The sequence below is a fragment of the Mastigoproctus giganteus genome, chromosome 4 (genome assembly GCF_048544385.1).
Source record: "Mastigoproctus giganteus isolate SK-2022 chromosome 4, ASM4854438v1, whole genome shotgun sequence".
In the NCBI taxonomy this organism is placed as follows: Eukaryota; Metazoa; Arthropoda; class Arachnida; order Uropygi; family Thelyphonidae; genus Mastigoproctus; species Mastigoproctus giganteus.
The window spans coordinates 116,149,659-116,172,825 of record NC_143578.1 but is presented as its reverse complement, the minus strand read 5'-3'; the positions used below and the strand labels follow the sequence as shown (position 1 = coordinate 116,172,825).

Genomic DNA, 23,167 nt, shown 5'->3' with positions numbered 1-23,167 from the left:
CCGCTTTTTCGCGCTTGTTGTCTTTGCGTTCATTGTTTCGCACTTGTTACCGGTATATTAGGTTACATTTTGCCACGTTCTGCCCAGAAATGGCTCTTCGTATAGTGCTGAATTCAAGTTAAAAGGGATCCAGTTTGCAAAAGTGAATGGAAATCGTGCTGCTGAGCGTAAGTTTGGTCCTCCTCCAACTGAGAAAACAATCCGAGACTGACTATGGGAAGAAGAAGAAACCCTACTGAAAACGCCCTGGCAGGAGAAGGCCATTAGAGGCAAGTCAGCAAAATGGCCTGATTTAGAGACGGAATTGAAGATATGGATTGAGGAGCAAAGGGCAATTGGAATTCCTGTGTCCACAAAGATGGTTCAGCATGAGGCAAGAAGAATTGCTGATGAAAGAGAAGTTACTGATTTCAAAGGAGGGCACAATTGGTGCTTCAGGTTCACGAAACGGAATGGACTAAGCATGCGTACATGCACCAGACTTGCCCAAAAGATGCCTGAAAGCTATGAGCAGAAGGTCCTTGAATTTCATCGTTTTGTCATTCAATGTCGGAAGACACATCAGTTTGAGTTGGGACATATTGCAAATATGGACAAAGTCCCCCTTCAATTTGATGTCCCAAGTAACAGAACTGTTGATAAGAAGGGGGTGAAAACTAACTGTGAAGACAAGTGGACATGAAAAGAGCCATTATACAGTTGTTCTAGCTTGTTGTGCCGACGGAACCAAGCTGCCTCCTATGCTGATTTTCAAACGCAAAACAATGCCAAAAGAAGACATTCCTCGAGGAGTGATTGTCCACATTCATGACAGGAGTTGGATGGATCAGGATGGGATGAAGATCTGGTTTGAGAAAGTTTGGAGCAGGAGACCAGGTGGGCTGTTACGCAAACCTGCCCTATTGGTGCTTGATCAGTTCAGCGCACACATAACAAAAAATACAAAGAAGATTGCTGCAGAGCAAAAAACAAAACTTGCCATCATATCTGGAGGCTTGACATCCCAGCTCCAACCACTTGATGGCAGCATTAACAAATCCTTCAAAGCTGCCATGAGAGATGAAAGAAACCAATGGATGAAGACTTCTGGGGACAATTTGACACCAGCAGGAAGAGTGAAGAAACCAACTATAGGAGAAGTTTGTACCTGGGTGAAAAGATCCTGGGATAATATCAAGATTGAGATCGTTGTCAAGTCATTTAAGAAGTGTGGCATTTCAAATGCCATAGATGGAACTGAGGACGAGGCAATATATGAAGACAGTGATTCGTCATCAGACACAGATGAGGACAAACTAATGGACGGGAGTTTTGACAGTGATGAGTTGTATGAATTTTATGAATAAAACTTGAGTTCAATAACTTTATGTAATACATTTTTTTTTTTCAAATTTTGGGCCCCAAAATTAAGGTGCGTCTTATACATGGGGAAATACGGTAAATGGGAATGATAATCCTATACAGATTGTATTGTGACAAACTGAATATATACGAGGGCTGTTTAATAAAGAACAATCATAATTTTTCATGAACCATACTTCTTGCTATTTTTAGCTGAGCTGCGGAATTTAAGACCACACCAAGTTTCAAAACATAGCAACTGTGCGGTTGACTCGTGCACAGGGTGTGACCTTGGCAGTTGGTCAAGTTTATGCCTGTTCGGTTTCACCCATGTAACAACGGACATGATGCGCAAGGAACAGTATACTTCTCTTAGATTTTGTTTCCATATCAAGAAAACATGAGCTGAAGCATATGAAATGTTAAAAGAGGCTTATAGTGAATCTATGCTTTCACCACAGCTCACAGGCAAGTTAGAATGTTTAAAGATGGATGTGATTCAATCACAAAAATCAGCAGTCCTGCAAGCTCCAACCATTGCTGTCTCCACAGAAACCATAATATATTGCTTCTGTAATCAAGAGCGAAGATTGTTATATAACACTAAGGCAACTGGCAGAGATGTTGAGAATATCAGTAGGAAGCATGCATGGTATTCCCCATGACCATTTGCATATGACATATGTTTGTGCATGCTGGGTTCTAAGATCACTCACACATGAGCAACAGCAAGTTTGCATATTCTGCACAAGGTGATAATGGTAGATGAGAAATGACTTCATCATTTCAAACCAGAGAGTAGGCAAAAAAGCTCTGTTTGGAAGTCTGTCATTGCCAACACTGAAAAAAGCAAAAGTTGTGGCTTCTGTAGGAAAGGTTATGGCCATCTTTTATTTTTGACATTCACGGAATGGTTTATCAGCACGTTGTGCCACTTCATACGACTGTTACAGGACCATACTACAGAACCATACTGCACACTTTGCAGGATCACACTTATTACAAACAACCATAACTGCACACAGGTGGGTAGAAGCTGCTGTCACCAAATACCTATTAGCCAGCATTACTGTCAAATGTGTTCCTCATCAGCCCTATAGCCCTGCCTTGCACCCTGCAATTTTTTATTTTATTTCCAAAGTTAAAGAAGGAGCTACAAAGAGAATGTTTACAGTTGTCAAAAGAAGTTGTAAAGACAGTGGAGCTGATTCTCAAATGCATATCAAAAAATAGCTTCCACCATGTTTTTGAAGAATAGCAGAAATATTGGAGTAAGTGCATTTTATTAAATGGGGGCTTTTGCAATTACTAATGACCTTGCACAGATTGTTCATTTACATACAAGAATACCGGATAATCCTAACCATACAGTCAACATGCTTGATCTTTTTCTCACAAACAACCCTTCTAAGTACACATTCGAAGTGAGAGGTCCTTTAGGCACCTCAGATCACAACTTGGTGATTGTCTCTTCTCCAGTGGAGCCTTTATCTCATGACTATTCCCAAACTCCTGTTGTTTGGCATTACAATAATGCAGAATGGGATGACCTGCAAGATTTCTTTTCTTCTTTTCCTTGGTCAGACTACTGTTTCAAAACTTCAGATGTCAATGTTTGCTCAGATCGTGTCAGTGAAATTATTCTTGTAGGAATGGAATCCTTTATTCCACACTCCACTTTAAAATCTCATCCTTTATCTAAACCTTGGTTTTCCAATAAATGTGCTAAGGCTGTTCAAGAGAAGAATGTTGCATATCATAATTGGCTTGTTTCCAAATCTTCAGATTCATTTTCTACCTACACCAAAGTTTGCAACAATTGTAAAGCAGTTATTAATCAGTTCAAACTAGATTTTGAACAGGCTAAGAGTAGAAAACTTGCTTCTTGCCCTAACGGTAGACGAGCATTCTGGTCTCTTGCCAAAGCTATTGGCCGCAACTTTTGCCCATCCCTGCTCCCGCCTATGTCAAAACCAGATGGTTCTGTTGTCCCTTCAGCCAAGGATAAAGCTGACCTGCTAGCATCCCATTTTTCTTCCAACTCATTGTATTAATGATCTTGGTAAAACACCTCCCACCATTCCCAAAACGCTCCATTGAATGCCTCCTGTGGTCTTCCGTCAAAAGGATGTCAGAAGGGTTTTGAGAAATCTTGATGCTAAGAAAGCTCCAGGTCCCGATGGTATTTCATCACGTGTTCTCAAAACATGTGCTCCTGAACTTACTCCTGTTCTTTCTCGCCTTTTTTCACTTCTTTAATCCAAAGGTGTTTTTCCTTCTGCTTGGAAATGTGCTCATATCCAGCCTGTTCCTAAAAAGGGTGACAAATCCCTCTCATCCAATTATTGCCCCATTGCAATTACATCTACTCTTTCTAAAGTAATGGAGAAATCAATTAACCGCCAACTCTTAAAGTATCTAGAAACCTTTCGTCTGATCAGTGTCTATCCACTGATGACATTCCAGCTTATGTTACCCATTTATGGACAAATGCAATGGAAAAGTTTGGTCAAACACAAGGAGTTGCTCTTTTCATCTCAAAGGCTTTTGATTGTGTTTGGCATAAAGGTCTTCTAAACAAGCTTCCATCTTATGGTTTGCCAACTGTTTTTTGTAATTGGTTATCCAGTTTTCTCTCTGATTGCTCACTGAGGGTAATGGTAGATGGCTGTCTTCTGACTTCTCCACTAATGCTGGTGTCCCCCAAGATTCAGTTCTTTCCCCCACTCTTTTCCTCTTGTATATTAATGACCTTCTTCCATTGATTGAAAATCCTATCCATAGTTTTGCCGATGATAGTACATTGCATTCCACTTTCCATTTTGAGAAACCTTGACCTGCTCAATCAGCTTCAAATTCTCGAATATCCACTACCAATTCCTTAAATGCCAATCTCCAGGTAATTCTCCAGTGGGGCAAAGACAACTTAGTTGATTTCAATCCTTCTAAAACTCAGTCTTGATTTATATCTCGCAAAAAGGATTCTTCTGCTCCTATGCTTATAAGAGGATTCTTCTGCTCCTATGCTCCTTTGGTGACACTCCAATTTCTAGGTAAGTTGATATCTCTTTTGGTATTACCCTGACTTCTTATCTCTCTCTCTCTTGTCACAAGCACATTACAAATATTGCTTCCTCTGCATCTCAAAAACTTGGTTTTCTCTTTCGCTCTCGGCATTACTTTTCTTCCAAACAGCTGTTCACCCTGTACAAATCGCAAATCCACCCTACCATGGAATATTGTTCCCACATCTGGGGCGGTGCCCCCAAAACCTCTCTCTCAGGCTTCTAGATTCCATTCAGAAGAGGACAGTTAGATTAATTAATGACTCATCTCTAACAGAGTCCCTCCACTTGCTATCTCATAGATGCACTGTTTCTGCTGCATGCCTTTTCTACAGACACTTCCATGGGCTTCTATAATTCCAGCTCTGTCTGTTTCTAAACAGTCCGAATACGTGCTGCCACCAGCCAACATCCTTTTTCTGTCCAACTTCAAACTCACAGAACCAACTTTTCATATACCTCTTGTGTTTGGGGTTTTAGCAAAAAAAAAAAAAAAAATATATATATATATATATATATATTTATATATCACCGTATTGATTATTGTTTTATTTATCACTCTGATTGTAAACCCCCTGGCATTCCTATATCACAAAGGGACTTGCATGTTATTTTTCTTACCACAATAAGGATTATATTTATTTATTTTTTTGCTGATGCTGTAATAGGCTTGCTTCCCTGCATCATTTTGCCCACTATAAAAACTCAGTAAGGCTCATTTTCATCTTGAGGTTCAAAAATAAACAGAACTTTTGTTACTAGGCACAAGATATCCATGTGAAATATATTAAATTTCTCTTTGTTTAGCCAAGGTAATCATAAAATGTGGTGTTTCATTCTTTGTAGTGATGGAACTATCCTTTTTTTGAAACAAGAATGTAACAATTACAAGAGAATGTTACCAAAATATGATTAAAACCTATCTGTTCCCTAAATTACATTGTCTCAGCAATCAGAATATGTGGTTTCATCAAGATGGAGCCACTTCCTGCACAACAACAACAACAACAACTAATGACATTAAGAGTAGGAGACCGGCGGAATTACTTGACAAGTACAGGTCACTGATGAAAAAAAGCCGTGAATTAGGGTTGAAATTGAAAGTGTCTGCAATTCTGCCCAGACACGATAGGAGGGAGTATATGATGAGAGCCCTGTCAATCAATTCGGCCCTGGAAAGATTGTGCAGGGCTCAAGGGGTAGAATTTTTTTCAGCCTGGTCTGTACTTGTTAACAGGAGAGACTGCTTCTACAGGGATGGGATACACTTAAATAGAAAGGGTGCAAGAATGTTTGCTGATGCTATCGAGGCAATGTTAGGTGGGTCGGAAAACTGCTAGATTGGGGGGATACAAGGACTAATAGATTAACAGTAGCCACTGGCAGAGGTGAAAGTGATTCTTGCACTGCTTCTATTCGAATGAGCCGCAGCCTGGAAAATAAGATGCAGGATATTTCAGAGACTGCTGGGAATCATTGGGGTACAAGTAAACACATGGGTTGTGTTAGGGTAGCTAAGAAAAAGAACAGGTGCATGTATACTTGTGTGTACACCAATGCTAGGAGTTTAGTAAATAAATTTGATGAATTTGAGGTATTGCTCAAAACATCAAAGGCAGATATTGTGGGGATTTCAGAGACGTGGTGTCACACAGATATAAGAAATGCAGAACTGGAATTTGGGGAGTACAATGTCTACAGAAAGGATAGACAGGATAGGAAGGGAGGAGGGGTTATGCTATTAGTTAAAAAACACATAAAATCCAAGGAAGTGAAGCCAGTCGACATCGCTGGACAGTGCAGTGTCGAGTCAGTTTGGTGTGACATAAGCATTGGGAGATCAAAACTGAGAGTAGGAGTGTGCTATAGGCCTAATGACTCTGATGAGTATAATAAGAAACTGTTCGGAGAAATAGAGTGGGCCAGTAAATCAGAGAGTCTTATAATGGGGGATTTTAATTTCCCAGATATTGACTGGAATTTGGGGGCTGGTCACTCACACAGTAGCAAGGCTTTTGTGGATTTATTGGATGATTGTTTTCTACATCAGCATGTTCGGGAGGCAACTAGAGGGAGTAATACTCTTGATTTGATTATCAGTAGTGATTCTTCATGCATTAAGAATCTGCAGATAAATGAACCACTTGGTGGCAGTGATCACAGTGTGCTGAAGTGGGAGTTACTCAAAGAGGTAACTACCATTAGGGGTAAAGGGAAGGGGTATTGCTTTCGTAAAGGCGACTACAATGGACTGAGACAGTATTTAAATTCTATACAGTGGGATCAACTGATGATATTGCCAACAGCAAATTCAAAATGGGAAGCATTCAAAGAACTTATCGTGGAAGCTACTAGGCTTTACATACCAACTAAGAAATATTGTTCAAGGTTTAGGCCTAAATGGTTGTCAGATGAACTAATGAGGCATATGGCAGAGAAGAAAAATGCATGGGATACATACAAATTAACACGTGACACGGACGCCTATGATAGATACAAGTTGATCTGTAACCAAGTTACAAAGGAGGTTAGGCAGGCGAAGGCAGATTACGAGAGATCCTTGGCAAGGGATGCGAAGAGAAACAGCAAAGAGTTCTTTACTTATGTAAACTCTAGAAGGAAGGGATGAATCAGATTGGTCCACTTGAGATCGATGGGTCAACTGTTGATGACCCTGCTCGGGTAGCTAACAAACTAAATGAATATTTTGCATCGACATTCACACATGAGGAGGTATTCAGCGAGGGGAATGCCAGGGGTGTATTCAACTCTAGCAGTAAGCTAGAGAATCTTGTAATAACTGAGAGCAAAGTGGAGGAGAAATTGTTGAAGATAAACACAAGAAAGGCACCTGGGGTAGATGGGATCTATCCAGTTATATTAAAGGAGGCAGCAAAGGAGGTAAGCAAACCCTTAGCCATAATTATGAGAGCTTCCTTGGACTCAGGGGAGGTACCCATTGACTGGAGATGTGCAAATGTGACCCCAATTCACAAAGGGGGATCAAAGGCTGACACAAGTAATTATAGACCTGTGAGTTTAACTTCTGTTCCCGGAAAATTAATGGAGGCACTGGTGAAAGAAGCACTGCAGGATCATCTAGACAAGACTTCAGTTATAGCTAGGACACAGCATGGTTTTGTTAAGGGGAAGTCTTGCCTTACCAATTTGATTGGATACTATGATGCAGTCACAAAAGAACTGGATGCAGGGAATAACTTTGATATTATATACTTGGATCTTAGAAAGGCTTTTGATACTGTTGCACATGGAAGACTGCTGCACAAATTGGAGCAGTGTGGCATTGGAGGCAAGTTGCTGCTATGGATAAAGGGGTGGTTGAGGGGGAGAAGACAGAGAGTGGTAATCAATGGACACTGCTCATCGTGGACTAATGTTATTAGTGGAGTCCCTCAGGGTTCAGTATTGGGGCCTTTATTGTTTTCTGTGTTTATAAATGATATTGATGATGGTATATCAGGCTTAATGTCCAAGTTTGCAGACGATACGAAGGTTGGCAGGGTTGTCAAGGACACTACTGACACTATGCTGCTGCAACAGGATTTGGAAAGGTTGAGCAGATGGGCTTCGAGGTGGCAAATGAAGTTTAACATTGACAAATGTAAAGTACTACATATGGGAAACAGCAACCCCAGAGCAACGTATCAACTCTGTGGTACTACACTGACAGTGGTAGAGAATGAAAGGGACCTGGGGGTGGTGGTGCAGGCAGATATGAAGTTCTCTGAGCAGTGCAGACGAGCTGCAAGAGTAGCTCATGGTGTATTGTCAATGATATATAGGAATTTTTCTAGCAGGGATAAGGAGGTGATTATTCCCTTGTATAAGGCAATGGTCAGGCCACACCTAGAGTACTGTATACAGGCCTGGAGGCCTCATTTCAGGAAGGATGTAGAGCTGCTGGAACGAGTACAGAGAAGGGCAACTAGATTGGTGAATGGGACAAAGGGGTTCTCTTACGAAGAAAGGCTTAAGTTTTGCAAATTACAGTGTCTGGAAACTAGGCACCTGCGGGGTGATCTGATAGAGGTGTACAAAGCCTTGAATGGTTTGAGCATGCTCAATGCTGATGGGATTCTTCCTCTAGCTCAGAAAAATCACCTGAGAGGGCATAAATTCAAATTGAGGAAAGACAGATGTAGGATAGATGTGCGGAAATTTGCCTTTAGCCAGCGGGTGGTTGGTGGGTGGAACAGACTTCCATCCCTTGTCGTGGAAGTTGATAGCCTAAATAAGTTTAAGGCTCAGCTGGACAGGTATTTCGAACGAACAGAGGGGTGAAGTGGAATTGGTTATTTTTATTTATTTATGTTACTTTTTTTTTTTTTTTTTTTTTTTTTTGGCTGATGCTGCATAAGCTTGCTTTCTTGCATCAAATGCCTCTACTAATGCTAATGCTAATGCTAATTGTCTTCAAGGTATAAGAAATTTAGGTTAATTTATAATATTTTCTAATATTTTTTGGTATTTTATGTTAAGGCACCTCCATAGCCAGGTGGGAAGGAGCAGCAGTGCGGACCACCAAATACGGAGGATGTGGAAAGGTCAGGGAATGACCACTGCATATCCCCGGAGTAATATGGCCTTAGTTGCTAATGTTCAAATAACAACAACATTTTATGTTAAAAGGAAATGGATTTTTTGTCAATATAGTACAAAAATATTAAAATATAAACTGCATATGCACTTTTAGCTACTGCTGTATTTCTGTGTTTTTGGCTCAACCTTTACTTTTATGTAATTCCACAAAATTACAATCTACAGAAATTCAAGTCCAAAATCAATAAGTATCTTCTTCAGAACCCTCAATCCATATACAATAGCAGAGTACCACAGTTATTAGAGTCTATAAGTTCCAATAACCGTTCATGTTTGGAGTTACTATATAAGAAAATTATGTTGCACATCACCACAGGAAAATTACATGTCATTAAGAAATGCAGTGAACTATAGTTTCTAACAATGCTTACTTTGTTTATATGTTCTAAAAGTAAATTTTTTAGTAAAATTACAAAGGAAAATTTTTCTTAAATTTTTTTCTTGTGTTTTGTCATTCATTTACATAGTACTGGCCAATGGATGTGTTTGCATTCCAGAGCCTTTTTTTTTTGGTTGGAAAAAAAAAAAATAAATAATAATAATAATAAAAAAACTAAAATAAAAGACAAATATAAATGTAGAATTAATCCCTCCCCAAAAAAAAAAAAAAAAGTAATTAATTAATGCCACTTACAAAACAGAAGCAGTGGAATTGTGTGCCTTAAATAAACTATTGGTAATCTTTACTAGTGAAAGAGAATGGGCCTGTGGCACTGGTTTCCATGGTTTATAAGGAGAGAATACAGCAGAGCCAGTTAAAGCAGTAACTAAAATAAATTTAATAAGTTTTAATACGACAAATAGCTTTCAGGGTGACGAACCTCTTACTCAGCAAGAAAGGTACATACATACAGAAATGCAAACATAACATAAAACGTTAGGAATGGAATAAATTATACTAAATAAGCTGTGCTTGATCAGATGACTGGGAGAGTGCATACATGAATGCAAGAGTGTTCAGTCATTCACAAGGCCAGTTCAGGCGATTGTTGTTGGTGCGTGGCACACGTATGGGATTGATGCCAGCATTTGTCGTGTTTCAAAACTACTGACTCCAAAATTGGGTGTAGCCTTGTACCTCTACTGTGATTTAAAACTTTTTGACAGCTGATATATTTAGGGACTCTAACCATAGGCAGTGATAGTAGTGTCAAGTGGGCCCTCATCTGTAAACCTCAGTATAACAGAAACCAATGTGCTGCAGGCAATTCACGAACTACAGGTCAGCCCATGCTCCTTGTCATCTAAACAGCACTGCATGAGCTCTACTCTCTCAAGCTTGGAGCCATTCCAGCTCAGAGGAAGCTGGGTGCACCGAGGTTTCTAGAGTAAAAGCTGATTTCCCAATTGTAGATACCTAGTCCGTGTGTTAGACAGGCGCTTACTACAAGGACAAGAGCTTGTAACTCACCTGAGGCCCTCATTCCCTCACGACAGTGACAGTGTACCTACTGCTTATATTCCGTATTATCTGGGTGCCTCAGACCAGATTTTTAAGATCCTGTGTGAGTACCACACGAAATGCATACAACTTCCTAGTAGGAGTTTATGATCTCTGATCTCGAGAGTAAAACGCCCATCGCCCCCTCTCTCTTACGCAGTGGCATTGTATATCGGATTACTTGCCACGATTGTGGCAGCTACTATGTAGGAGAAGGCTCCAGACGTCATCAGGACTGCCTCACGGAACATGACAGGTCCATCCACCTGGGTGACTCTGAACACTCTGCAATCGCAGAGCACTTTTGGTCAACTCATCATGATCTCAACCCCAGGCGCGATGGTGAGGTGATCGACCAATCTCAACACTACTATCACTGCCTATGTTTAGAGTCCCTAAATATATCCAACTGTCACAAAGATTTAAATCGCAGTACAGGTAGAAGGCTACACCCAATTTTGGAGTCAGTAGTTTTGAAACATGACAAACGCTGGCAGCAATCCCATGTGTGCCGCGCACCAACAACAATTGCCTGAACTGGCCTAGTGAATGACTGAACACTCTTGCGTTCATGTATGCACTCTCCCAGTTATCTGATCATGCACAGCCTATTTAGTATAATTTATTCCATTCCTAACGTTTTATGTTATGTTTGCATTTCTGTATGTATGTACCTTTCTTGCTGAGGAAGGAGTAATCATCCTGAAAACTACTTGTCATATTAAAACTTATTAAATTTATTTTAGTTATTGCTTCCACTTGCTCTGTTGTATTCTCTTCTTCTTCTTCACTGGTATTAGAAATCTGCAATAAAAGTCTATTCATAGCAGAAAGCCAGTTTTCTTCATTTTTAAAACAAAATGTTTGACCTAATGGTTTATGACACTAACAAATAAATATTTATTTATTTGCTAAATATTTATTGTCTAGATGGCTGAGGCTAGCAGTTTACAAATTCATTGCAAGTGAATACATATCGAACTATTAATGGCAGCTGGATTTTCAGCACCACGGTCAACAATGGACTGTGCATTTTTTGTGACTATGCACAGACTTGAACCCGCAACCTCTTTGCAAACATGTGGCCATGCAGACTAACCAGTGGTGAGCTGTAAATATTCTACCAATGGGCTTGCACATTTGCCGACTTTTTGATGTGAAACATCGGGGGAGGAGGGCTGCCTACCAAGTCAATCTGATCGATCACAGAGGTGATGTCATCTGCCAGAGGCACTTCCCATGCTCACACACTAGTCACAAGCACTCACTAGTAGTATGATTAGAGCGAGTGACGCATTTTTGTGACCAGTATGATATCTCGAGTTCTAACTTTTTAGAATTTTTGAATAGTATGACGTCACAATCATACTTCCTGCAGTTACTACTGCAGTAAGTATGGTTGCAAGTATTTGTCATATGACTGCAACAATACAAAGTTTTGTCAACAATTTCTTTTTTCATCTTGCATTTTCATTACATTCCATTGTAAGTTGGCCTGAACAGCTGTGTATGTCGTTTCAGCTATAAGACTGGGTATCTCAATTGATGCTGTTTTCAGAGTCATTCAGATATGTTGCAGTAGCAAGTATGTGTCTCTTACTTTAGTTATCATAAATTCATTGTATCTTGTCTTCCACAAATTATGGAAATTTGTGAATGATCAATAAAATATTTTCAATACAAGAGTTCTTTTATTTCATAATCAATATATATAAGTAAAAATATCTAAAAGAAATGCGAAGGATGTTTCACATAAAACCATCTATCGTGCGTGCTCGGCAGACGCGCAACTTTTTTTTATTTTTTTAAACTACTAGGGAAATATAATGGATACATTTTTTTTCATGATAAATTTTTAATATTGTGAATTAAAAATAATATGAAAATATTTCCCATATCACAAATAACAAACTATCACAAAACATTCTAGAATATAAAAACAAACTGTTCTAGAAAAGGTACACAAAAATCACAGATTACATGAAAAAAATTATTATACAAATATAATAATTTAATATAATTAATAATATAATAATTCTGTAGATTGTAATTTTCAGGAAATATGTATGAAGGAAGGTTGTTCCAGAAAACAGAAATTGAATGAATAAATGAGGAAGAAGAAAAGTTGGTTCTGTGAGTTTGAAGTTGGACAGTAAAAGGATGTTGATTACGGCACATGATCAGACTGCATTGGAAGAGAGAGAGAGCGGGAATTATAAAAGCCAATTCAGAAGAACAGTGCCCACGGAAGTATCTATAGAAAAGGCATGCAGCAGAAACAGAAATTCTGTGACACAGAGATTGGAGTGTCTCTGTTAGAGATGAGTCATTAATTAATCTAACTGCTTCCTTTTGAATGGAATCTAGAAACCTGAGAGAGGTTTTGGGGACACCACCCAAATGTGGGAACAATATTCCATGGTAGAGCAGATTTGTGATTTGTACAGAGTGAATAGCTGTTCGGAAGAAAAGTAATGCCGAGAGCGAAAGAAAAAACCCAGTTTTTTAGATGCAGAGGAAGCAATATTTGTAATATGCTTATGCTAAGAGAGGTCAGGGTAATCCCAACAGAGATATATGATCTTGCCTAGAAATTAGAGTGACATCAAAGATAAGCATACGAGCAGAAAGATTCTTTTTTTGCAAGATATAAGACAGGACTGAGTTTTGGAAGGATTGAAATCAACTAAGTTATCTTTGCCCCTCTGGAGAATTACTGGAGATCAGCATTTAAGGAATTGGTAGTGGATATTTGAGAAGTTGAAGCTGTTTGTGCAGACGATAATTAGATGGAAGGAATTTGTCACCCTTTTCAGGAAATGGCTGGATGTGAGCAAATTTTCAAGCAGAAGGAAAAACACCTTTGGAATAAGAAAGTGAAAAATGGCGACACAAAACAGGAGTTGGTTCAGGAGCACAGGTTTTGAGAACAAGCGGAGAAATACCATCAGGACCTGGAGCTTTCTTAGCACCAAGGTTGATCAAAATCCTTCTGACATCCCTTTGATGGAAGACACAGGAGGTATTGAATGGTGTGTACTGGGAATGGTTTGAGGTGGTCTACCAAGATCATCAAAACACGAGTTGGAAGAAAAATAGGATGCTAAAAGTCAAAGTATTTTATTATTTTTTTGGCAGGCTCCAGGGTTTCCCCTATTCGCCACTGAAAGTAATCTATACATTGTGTACAATTTATAATGATTAATTATTCATAAAAAGTACAATGATTAATTATACATAAAAAGTACAATAATTAATTATACATAAAAAGTACAATGATTAATTATACATAAAAAGACTATATACAATGATGGTACACAAATAGACTATATACAATGATGATACATAAATAGACTATATACAATGATGATACATAAATAGACTATATACAATGATGATACATAAATAAATACTGGGCTTCGGAGTCCAGCAGACTGATCAATACATCAGGTAAGAGTAATCCAAAGAAACAGTCTAGCATTTTACTGAACCTCAGGAGCAAGAATTCTTTCCCTCCATTTAAACAATTTCTCTACATAGGTGGAGAAGGCAGTATAATATTCAGAACAGTTAATCAATCTTGGCAGTTCGGAGCAGTCAAATACATTTGTGAGAAGTTGAAAGTCCAGTCTTAAATCATCGTACAGGGGACAATGAAAGACGAGGTACTCAACAGTTTCTTGAGCACCACAACTACAGAGAGGAGTGTTACTTAATCCTAGTAAGAACAATTTAAAGTTAAGACTTCCATGACCAGTATATAAAAACGTAACGTATAAACCAGGATTGAACCAGTCCATTTTCTTGTCGTAATCAACAACCTTGGGAAAAAACTTAAAGGTCTCCCTACCCAAAGTAGAGGTAGACCAGATATTTTGCCACGCTCTACAACAATTCATTTCTCATTCTTTTAATGTCTACATTTTCTTGCAAGTCAGTATTATATGTTATACCATTTACAATCGCAGGAACATTTTTTCTTCTACAATATAAAAGATAGTGTAACTTTACTTCATATTGGATTGGCAATCGATGACTGAGGACCTGGAGAGCAGCTGTAGAGACAGTTCGACAAGCTCTACTTACAGCGAAAAGAAAGAATCTTTGTGCTTGGGTAAGATATTTTTGAACAAGGGAGTTACCGATTCTGTATCCTCAGGCCCCAGTCGCATAACACACAACTGGTATAAATATACAAGAGTAGTATAATTTAATGGAAGATTTCTTTACACCAAAAGTACTCCTGGTAATCTTAATAAATTCATAGGTCATAGCTTTTATTTTCTGAAGTACATATTTTGCATGGTAATTAAAATTAAGATGGTCATCAAAATAAATTCCTAAGTATTTATGCTGCTGAGTACTCCTAATCATTTCTCCATTCAACTTAATAACAGGTGGTCTATTCACATCAAGAGAGCCCTTTAGCAACATTTGTTTTGTTTTATTAGTCGAGATTTGAAGTTTATGTGTTTGACACCAGATATTCAAGTCCTCTAGAACTTCATTTGCTCTGCACTCTAGCTCCCGGCGGGAATTACCAAAAATCAGAATAGCAAGGTCATCTGCGTAAGCTATCTGTAGGATGTTGTCTCGAGCAACCGAGAGCCACCCATCAAGGACCATGTTCCACTACACAGGGCCAAGAACAGAACCCTGAGGGCAGCCCCTATAAACAGATCTGGAGACAGAGCAGAATCCTGAGGAAACTATGATGCTGCGAGAATCAAAGTAATTCTAAAGGAGACGTTAAATAGGAGCAGAGACCCCGGCTTCTCTGGACCTCGCCAGGACGCTCGGCCACCAAACAGTGTCGAATGCCACTAGGAAATCAACAAAGAGACCGAGGACATATTTAGAATTGGAATTTTAAACAGAACTCAAAACCTGACAAATAGCATCAACAGAAGACCTTCCACGTGTAAAGCCAAATTGGAGTGGGGAACTTAGGTTTCTATCTAAATAGTAATTTAGAAGACGGGAAACAATTAATTTTTCCAAAACTTTGCCAAGGATGGGCAGCAGTGCAATGGGCCTGTAAGAGCCAGATCATTGGAGGGTTTGTCAAAGGACTTAAGCAGAAGTTTAAGTCTAGCCTGTTTCCAAGCCAACAGGAATAATCCTGAAGACAGACAAGCATTCAAAAGATTTAATATAATTAATGGGCAATTTTTCCAAAATCTTTTAAGTACAGAAACCTCAAGGAGATCCTGTCCAGGATATTTACCATCCCTTAAGGTTGAGATAGCAGATTCCAACTCAGTATCCATAAAAGGAGCTTTGGTTTGGGGCCCATGGTAAGATAAATGATCTAATCTCATTATGGTTTGGATGGTGTTTTCACAGGAGGCAGTGTCCTCATGGAGCAAGCCATCCAAGATAGCATTTATGAACAAACTCCAGTTCAGGGTTTCATTACCATTTACAATAATAGAAGAAAGAACATCGCCGGGATGAACCTTGTTAGTAACAAGTTTGTAGGGTAATCCCCACGGATCTTTATTTATGTTATGCTGAACAAACCTTGCCCAGGCAAGTTTCTTCTCTTGGAAAATGGTATTGAAATAACTCCTTCTATTGGATTTATACAACTCACTAAATCTGTCAATCTCATCTCTGGGCCTGTTAGCTCTCTTTGCTCTCTGAAAATTACGACGAGCATTTTGTAATGGACCCCAAGGACCCCACCATTTCATGGTGGACCCCAAATCTCACGATTCTTCTGAAAATCGTGAGATTTGGGGTCCACCATGAAACACTATTCATTTTTTCTTTTTTAGAGTGGACTCACAGGCGGTGATTAGAATCTCTTGAACCCTAGAAACTAAAATATCAGCAGGAAGCTAGCCATTGGACGATTATTTCTTCTGAAATAAGCTCATGAACCTTTACATCAAAGATATTCCAATCAATGTGTTTTGTCTTAAACCTATAAGTATGGCTAAGCCAGTTGGAAATGCCATAACCAAGAGTAGAGTTTGAAAGGGTAATGTCAATATAAGATTGATCCACAGAAGAAACAAAAGTAGGCGGATGGCCTGGGGTATTCCACAGAGTGAGGTTATTGGACTGAATAAGCTCCTCCAAAAGCTCACCTTTAGAGTCTGTAGTAGGGCTATTCCAAAGCTGGGAGTGAGCATTAGCATCCATCATAAAAATGAGAGGAAAACCAGATAAATGGATCAAAACGTCTTCCATGTAATTTAGAAATGGCTATATGGCCTGCCCAGCCTGACTACATTGAGTGTACAGAGAAACCACATAAATTTTTCCAAAACAGTCTTCCAAGCATGCACATGCAGCATGTGTGGTGCAAAGACTAGAAACTTCTGTTACAGTAACGAGGGGGTCAGCAACCACCAGGTGGCCCAAACCCTGGTGGCATTACCCCGGTCACTGACCGTAACAGGGTTTGAAGAAATAATGCAACAGCTGAGAGGGAGGCCCTTGACCACACCCTTATAAGAATACAAAGGTTGGCAGGGTTGTTAATGGCAGTAATGGCAGTGTGCTACTGCAACAGGATCTAGATAATTTGGTCAGATGGGCTAAGAAGTGGCAACTGAAGTTTAACCTTGACAAATGCAAAGTACTGCATATGGCTAGAAGTAACCCGAGAGAAAAGTACCAACTGTGTGGTACTACACTTAAGGTGGTAGAAAATGAAAAAGACCTAGGAGTAATTGTGCAGTCAGATATGAAGTTTTCTGAGCAATGCAGACAGGCTGACAGGGCAGGTCATGGGGGTTTGTCAATGATATATAGGAATTTTGTTGGCAGAGAAAAGGAGGTGATTGTCCCTCTGTATAAGGCAATGGTCAGGCCATGCCTTGAGTACTGCGTACAGGTCTGGAGGCCTCATTTTAGGAAGGATGTTGATTTGCTTGAGCGTGTACAGAGAAGGGCAACAAGATTGGTGAGGGGAATGAAGGGATCCTCGTACCAAGAGAGGCTTAAGTTCTGCAAATTGCAGTGGCTGGAGACTAGGCACCTGCGCGGTGATCTGATTGAGGTGTATAAGGCCTTGAATGGGTTGAGCACACTGAATTCTGATGGGATCCTTCCACTTGTTCAGATTACGAACCTAAGGGGGCATAAATTCAAATTAAGAAAAGACAGATGTAGAATAGATGTGGAAAATTTGCCTTTAGCCAGCGGGTGGTTAATTGCTGGAACAAACTTCCATCTGTCATTGTCGAAGTCGATAGGTTGAATAAATTTAAGGAGGAACTGGACAGGCATTTGGAGCAAATGGTGTGATTTTTTTTTTTTTTTTTGGCTGATGCTACATAAGCTCATACACTTGCTTTCTTGCATCACATGCCACTACTACTACTACAGTTCTTGTAACCCTAAAAGTTGAAATTTGTGTCGGACCATTAACTTAGAAAGATCACTTAAAACCGATAAAGATCACTGACAATTTAACTGTAAAGTATATACACAAGACATTCCAGAGTTAGGTAAAGTCGGTCAGAATTTTTGTTACCTCTTGGGCTTTCACAAATTCAGGGCACTTAAAGTCCTTGAAGGAATGGTCCACACATTCCTCTTCTTAAGCCAACAATTTGGGCAAACAACAGGTTCCTCCATTTTAGGACAGTCTTGAATTTGATGACCCAGGTCACTGCAATGTCCACAGGTAAACTCGGACTGGTGGCAGTTTTTAGCTGAGTGTCCGTAGCTGACATTTAAAACAGCACGATGCTGTGAAAAAATCCTTCATACCATGGATAGACCATCCGACAAAAACCTTGCAATTTGAAGCCAAAAGCACTTTCCTAATTTTATTTGGGATCTCAAGAACCCAATGTTGATTGTTTTTATTCTGAGACCTGATTTTAAAACGAACCTTAACAGACTCGAAATCTTCCTGGGAAATCCCATGATCCACAAGGTTTTTATTGAATAAGTCTTCCAGAAAATCAGAGTCATTGACATCTTTAGGTATGTCATATATTATGGCAGTTGGATTTAATTTTTTAGGGGAATCAACATAAAATTTTAACTCCTTGAACTTAGGGCAGGATTTAAGTTTATTTATATCCTTGCTGTTGTCAGTTTCGATTAGAACTCCCTTTTCTCTTATTTTTCTTATTGATTTATTCTTTAATTTTTTAAATTCAGGTTTAAGACTTTTAGAAATTTCAGCTTTAACTTCCTCACCAGTTTTACAATTACTATCTGCATTTGCTTTAACTATGAGTACGTACTTTATTTGAACATCCGGTAAGTTAACAATACTCTGAGATTGTTTTCCAGCGCCTAAGGCAACCATACCCGTAGAGGTGGCAGCCGAAATGGTTGGCAAGGCATTTTGTTGTTTCCTCTCAACTTTAAGATCATTTAATTTTGTTCTCAACTTTTCATTCTCTGTAGTCAGATCTATCACTAACCTTTCCATATTGTTCCAATTTTTGGACATCTTAACAAATATAAGAGGTGTCACAGTACAGCCCTCTATAAATGCATCAAGCATATTTGCTTTTAATCCAAAAAGATAGTCAAGAATAGCTGCACTACCAGTTTGTTCACAATCTTGAGAATCATTAAATGTATGAGTAGAATTTAAAGGTCCTTTAAGGTCCTTTTATAGGGAGAAATTTGTCTTCCAGTGTTTTTTCCATCATAGCTAGAGGTTCCTTGAAACTGGTGTCTGGAACTTCAGAGAAAGTCAATTCACCAGACAACTTGGCTATTGAAGCACTATAATCCGACATTTTGGACGACAGAAATTTGTATGGGGAAGAATCGTCAAAGCTTTCCAGGAACACGAAGCCGCCTTTCCATTAGGCATTGTGCAAGGGCTTTGTGACTAATGCTGTATGTCGTTTCACCCTATAGTGGGACATCACTTTAAGAGACTTCACCTGAGGAAGGGGGGGATTATCACTCCTCTATGACCTTGACTGGGGCTGCAATCCAGTAGGCAGAAATCCGAACTGCTGAAAAATGACGATCTTTCACCGCAGAACGTGCCTGGTTCGATTAAACTTACACACAATTTGAAAGCGTTAGAATAAACGGATCCAGGAGATACTCACCTTGGGAGGGGTATAACTGTTTGGCTGTTGCACTGTAACATGTGAGAACCTTTAAACATCACTTATACTAGAAAAATCGAGTGAAAATCAGGAGCACTTAAAACAACTGTTTAACCGTGTCCGCGCCACCTGCCAGCAGCTCTATCTTTGGCTGAGGTGGCAATAGAAATATCTGGTTTTGAAAGAGGTGGGAATAGAGATGGGCAAAAGTTGCAGCCAAGAGACCAGAATGCCCGACTACCATTTTGACAAGAAGCAAGTTATTAATTTTTGCCAGCTTTGGTGTAGGCAGAAAATGAACTTGGAGATTTGGAAACAAGCCAATTACAATATGCAACATTCTCATCTTGCACAGTCTTAGCACATTTATTGGAAACCCAAGGTTTAGATACAGGATGGGATTTTAAGGTGAAGTGTGGAATAAAGGATTCCATTCCTACAAGAATAATTTCAGTTACAAGATATAAGAAAACTTGACATCAGAAGAATTAAAACAGTAATCCAAAGCAAAGAAGAATAGCAATCTCGCAGATCATCCCGTTTTGGATTTTTGTAATGCCAAACAACACAAGGTTGAGAATGGCCAAGAGAGAAAGGGTCCATTGGAGAAGAGACTATAGCCAAGTTGTGATCTGAGGTGTCTAGAGCAAAATCACCTCGATGTGTACTTAGAAGGGTTGTTTGTGAGAAAAAGATCAAGTGTGTTGGCTAGGATTGCATGGTATTCTGATAGGTAAATGAACAATCTGTGCGAGGTCATTAGTAATTGCAAAAGCCTTAGCATCTCGATCAGCTGGGTCTGCGTGACTAGAAAATGGAAGCCAGCTGGAGTCTTGAACATTAAAATCACCAAGGTAAATTACCTCACTGTTAGAAAAGTTGGACTGGAGAAAGTCAAGTTTCAAAGAGAGGAAGTCGAAGAGTTCAGAGTGAGTAGTGGAGTTTGGAGAATGATAGAGGCAACAGATGAATTTGACAGTATGTGGTAGAGAGATTTTAAGCCAGAGAAGATTGAAAAGAGGTGATTCCAAATCACTAAGTCTCTGACAGGGAATATCAGATGGACATATGCACAAGTACCACCTTTAAAGCGAAAGGAATCATACAGAAAATAGTTCGAACAACTGAGATGAGCAGTGGTTGAATCAACCGATAACTGGAATTCTGCCAGACTAAGCTGAAATGAACATCACTGAAATTACAATTAAGACCACGTATATTTGTGAAGTGAATGTGGAAGTAGGTTTAGATCTTTTTGCAGATAAGTTTGTTCTATTATTTTGACAATTCATGGTGTATTCAGAATTAAAAAAAGGTGGCGAGGATATGCTGTATGACATAATGAAATTTTTGGATATGGCGTACACATGGTAAGAATATGTGCAGTTCCTTAACATAATGTGGCTTTGACAATGCTCCCTGCATATACACTACTCGGACTCTCTTCAGTCACTATCTTGCAGAGTAGAGGCAGCAAGATTATACACTAGCTGATCAAGAATATTCCTAGAGAGTTACCAATAGGTTCGGTCCAGTGTACTCTCCAGCAGCCGACCTGTGAACAGCATTTTAAAGCTATACCCTTGAAATGTAAGGAAGTTGGACCTTGCCATGATGTCCATCATAACCTCAAAAGACATCAATCGTACTGCATGATGGAAGAGATAGGGAAGGCAAATTATCTCTTAACCAATGTTTAGTCTCAGGAGCTTTTCTCTGAAGACTAAACATGAGTTCCTCCACTTCAATCCTCCAATAAGCAAAGTGGTAGTATTGCACTGGTTGATGAGAGTCATCTATCACCCAGTATTGCCTGGTAACACAGAGGGGCAGCATTCCTCCATGTGGTGTGGATGCCACACCTCAACCCTTGCTTACATTGGTTTGCACCTGGGTGTAAAGTACCTAGCATAAAATAGGCAGCATAATGTGCCTACAAGTGTGCTAGGTGCCTTATTTGAGGACTTGCACACGGAGGTTATATCCAGTTACTAACAGGCCCACCGTCGTGAAGGTTAAAGCAGAGGATTTGGCTGTCACAGACCAGCCAGACTTTGCTGAAATTAGGTCTTTGACTTGAGTGTCACCCGAATATCAGTTCCATCAGCGTTTTAAGACTCCCAGGTAGCAAGCATAGCTTGGCATTTCTGAGATAATGTCAGTGACAGCCTCAAGGACCTCTGTGTTTAGACTGGTTTGGTAGACAGTGAAGAATTAATTGAAACACAAATATGTATGATGATAATCAAAAAAAAAGAAACTGCATAAGCAACCAGCTGCAGTGAATTTCAATTTTCCAGATTACTGAAACCAGCTACACTGACCTCTTCAAAGGGGACAACTCCATATAGTGGGGACTTTTTTCTGAACTAGTGGAATTTGCTTTAGAGAGGTTTCACGGTATTTTATACATTTATATATATTGGCACTATGAGCTTTGCTTCGCAGACTTGACTTCCCAACACTGGATTAACTCATTCTGCTAACCCCGATAGGAACCTGCTAATTCAGTTCCTGGACTGGATAGGATTGCATCATCTCTTCTTCTAATTTGATGCCAATGGCGATTTCACACAGTGATCTTGCCCTGTGACTTTTACCCCCACCCTTTTGGGTCAGATCCCTCCCTTAGTCGCCTGGTGCAGTTTCTGCTCCACTGACCTGTGGGTGGATGCATTCTTCTACTTTATGCACCTACTTTAATCTGTCTTATCCCATCTTGCACTGCTCTTTCCCACTTTCTACTTCACCCCTCCTTTTTTTTTTTTTTTTTTGGACCTTCCCTAGCAACCATAAAATGAATAAATGATTGTTTAAAAAAATGTCTGTCATCAGTAGTATAGCAGATGTTGAACTATCAAGTGAATACAGTTTCAGGAATATTATAATATCCAGAATTCAAGTCTGATTATATCAGTACAGTATCCAGGATTAATACCCAAAACTTATTCCTAAATACCCAAAACATAAATATCAACCTAACATCATTCAAATATGGATAAAGCTTAGTGGAAAACAAGCAAATTTCAGAATTACTGTTAAAGACAATGTAAAATTTAACATACTGCAGTCATTTATGATTTATGAATTCCATCTTTCTAAAAACTTACTTTGCTACAGGGGAATCAAATGGCACTGCCAACCAGTCACCATGACTTTGATTCATGTAATCAAACATAGCCTCAGCAGTCTGATCTGATGATACAAAGATGATTTCAAAAGGTTCCTTATCCTTAATTTCAGTGTACATATCAGCAAGGACTGGAGTAAAATTGTGACATGGTGGGCACCAGTGAGCAGAGAAGTAGAAACCAATTATTTCCTTATCAGCCAAAGCTTCATCAGAAGAAATCTCTGATTTGTCTTTTTTTTTACTAACTTCTGACCACTGAGAAATTCCATTTTTTCTGTAACAGTAATGCATTACTATAAGAAGAGAGAAACAAGAAATAAATATACAAAAAAAAAAAAATGCCATTATTGGTAATTTTCAGATTTCACTGGGAGAAATCCAGGTTTAAATACTAATTATATTTGTTTCTTTCCAAAATTAACATTATCATGAATGTACCGTATTTCCCCATGTATAAGATGCACCTTTTTTCGAAAAGTTTGGGGTCTAAAAACTGGGTGCGTCTTATACAGTGGTTGTAGAT

General features: G+C 39.2%; 1 pseudogene across 1 annotated transcript in view; it reads right to left on the bottom strand.

The window, feature by feature from the left end:
• The window catches only part of LOC150087011 (nucleoredoxin-like protein 2), a 40,149-nt pseudogene extending 17,236 nt beyond the window's left edge, over positions 1 to 22,913 (bottom strand). The window contains exon 1 of the transcript XR_016546860.1: positions 22,622 to 22,913. The product of XR_016546860.1 is annotated as a nucleoredoxin-like protein 2 (transcript). The remainder of the gene's footprint in view (positions 1 to 22,621) is intronic.
• Positions 22,914 to 23,167: the final 254 nt, after the last annotated feature.